This window comes from Orycteropus afer, unplaced genomic scaffold, assembly GCF_000298275.1.
Source record: "Orycteropus afer afer isolate SDZICR_OR568_19922 unplaced genomic scaffold, OryAfe1.0 scaffold00067, whole genome shotgun sequence".
NCBI classification, from domain to species: domain Eukaryota; kingdom Metazoa; phylum Chordata; class Mammalia; order Tubulidentata; family Orycteropodidae; genus Orycteropus; species Orycteropus afer.
The window spans coordinates 1262047-1264430 of NW_006921654.1; the positions used below are offsets into that span (position 1 = coordinate 1262047).

Here is a 2384-nt window from a genome sequence, read left to right on the forward strand (position 1 = left end):
ATAGGCTCCACCTTGAGGAAGACAATTAAAGAGATTGGGTAGTTGCTGCTGATAGATGATAGGAAACTAAAAGCCCAGGAATGGTGAGACCATGTGGTGGGGTTAAGGAAGGCATCCTGGAGGAGGAAGTAGGAGTTAGTTAATCTGGTAAATCTTTCTTTCTTCTGGATTCTTGATAATAAATTACCCTTAAGCTGTAGAATGAAGCATTTTTCTAATGGAATCAAACAAATTAATTTAGCAATCTGTATTCATAAATACAGCAGGATTTTTGAGACTGGTAACATTGATTTGAGGCTCCTGGGTGACACAACTGGTTTGAAGTCAATTACTAATCTAAAGGCTGGTGGTTCAAACCCATCCAGCAGCTCTATGGAAGAAAGCCCTGGTGATCTGCTCCTATAAGGGTTGTAGCCAAGAAAACCCTATGGAACAGTTGTTTCTCTCTCTCTTCTGCAATAAGAAGCTTTATTGTTGAATTTAGTTCACTGCTCGGGAGAGGGGCTCCAGGGTGGTTAAGATGCTGCCTCATGGCTGGAGAGAGAAGTTCAGGCAGAAGCCAGATGATGTCGGAGGAATGCAGAGGGGACCTCACAGGTCTCTGGGTTCCAGAGGCTCCTAGTTGTCATGCTTGAGGGTGAACCTCTCAAAAAGATCCTTACCCATTCCCACCTGGGCTGGCCAGGCTGCTGAGGTTGGTCAGGTGGTCACCTGTCTTCTTGAGGAGTTTAACTTCCTTATCTAGGAAATGGTTCTTCAGAAAGTCATAGTGATGGGCGTCTGTGTGGGGAGAACCCATGCTGTGCAGATCCATGAAGGGCCAGGTTCAGGTTCTTTGACAGGTCCAGAGCAGAGTGGCTTCATGGCATGCAGTGTGCTACACCACTCATCTTGGGACAGTTTCTTCATGTCCTAGAAGAGGGTATGGCTGCCTCATGTATTTTGCAGTTTCAAGAGACACTGGCCACGCTCTTACTACTCCTACGCCATCTCCCAGAAGAAGTATCCCACCTTCCAAGGCCACATCATCATGGTCAAAATAGAAGCTCAGAGAGAGGTTTGTGTAGGTTGCCCAGACAGTTGATGCCAGCCTCTGCTTCCAAGGAATAATTCTGATGGATGGGGGAGGGCTTGGTTGGCTGAGGATTTGGACCTAACCACAAAAAACAGAGTTAGCTGGTCCCAGAAACAGGAGATTGTGCCAGGAAAGGAGATTAGAGGGTGATCAGACTGGAGGTGGGGCCTCCCTGGGACTGTTCTGTCCAAACACTGTTGAAGATACGGACAGGTCCATGGGACCACTGGCTGAGCTTCCCATGGAACAGCTCTACTTTAAAACATGGGCCGTTTCATCTGCCTTCCGTGGAGCAGCTGGTGGGGTTATGAACCACCAACCTTCTGATTAGCAGTCAAATCGATACCTTAGGCGCTGGGCCACCAGAACTCCTTTGTATATGTACATACATATATATCTAGTGCCATATGTGTGTGTGTGTGTGTGTGTACACATACACATATATATACACACCCAGCCAGAATGGCCAGATGTCATCTCTTCCACTTTGGTCAGTGGTCAGGAGGGACCAGTCCCTGGAGAAAGATAACATGCTTGGTAACGGAGAAGGTCAGTGAAGAAAGGGCAAGCCCCTCAATAAGATGCACTGGCGCGGTGGCTGCAGCGATGGTCTCACACATCGCCACAGCTGGGGGGATGGCACGGAACCAGGCAGTGTTTCGTTCTGTTGTGCATAGAGTCGCTATGAGTCAGAACTGACTTGAGAGCGTCTAACGATGACAACAACATATTTTTACCCAACATTTTAAAAAAAAAAAAGGTGCTGCAGAAGCAGAAAATGAGGCGTGCAAAGGTCAGGCCACTGCCCTTCACACCACAAGATGCCTCAGGTCACTGGTACAGGAGGGACTGCAATACAGGTACAGGTGCTGTCAGCCTTATGACTGCTGATTCTTTTCAAACGAAAGTATCTTGAAAGCATTTCGTGCACTGACAAGCCCAGAACATGATATTTTGATAAGATGTATCTGTTCAAATCTAAATATCATCCCAGAGCACTCATTTTTCTAGCTAAGCAGCATTGTTAGACTCGGTGCTCCTGTTTTGATTGAAAGCAACAGAGGAAAGGATAATGATGCTGCATGCCCTTGAATAGTTCCAGGTTTGGGCAGCTTTCTGCAGAGGGCAGGCTGTGATTGTTTCAATATCATGTGGGTTGTGAAGGCAGACTGAGAGGCAGAGCAAGTGCGGCATCAGAACACTCAACTGAAATCCTTCTCTGCCGTACGTTCTGTGCAATCTTGTACTGCTAAGTTGTCATTTGGAAGCTATCGTTTCTTCATTTGTAAAGTAGAGACACATTTCCTTC

At 46.8% G+C, this 2384-nt stretch overlaps 1 pseudogene; it reads right to left on the minus strand.

Moving 5' to 3' along the window:
- Positions 1-618: 618 nt before the first annotated feature.
- On the minus strand, positions 619-1695 carry LOC122149965 (annotated as a pseudogene).
- Between the last annotated feature and the right edge of the window lie 689 nt (positions 1696-2384).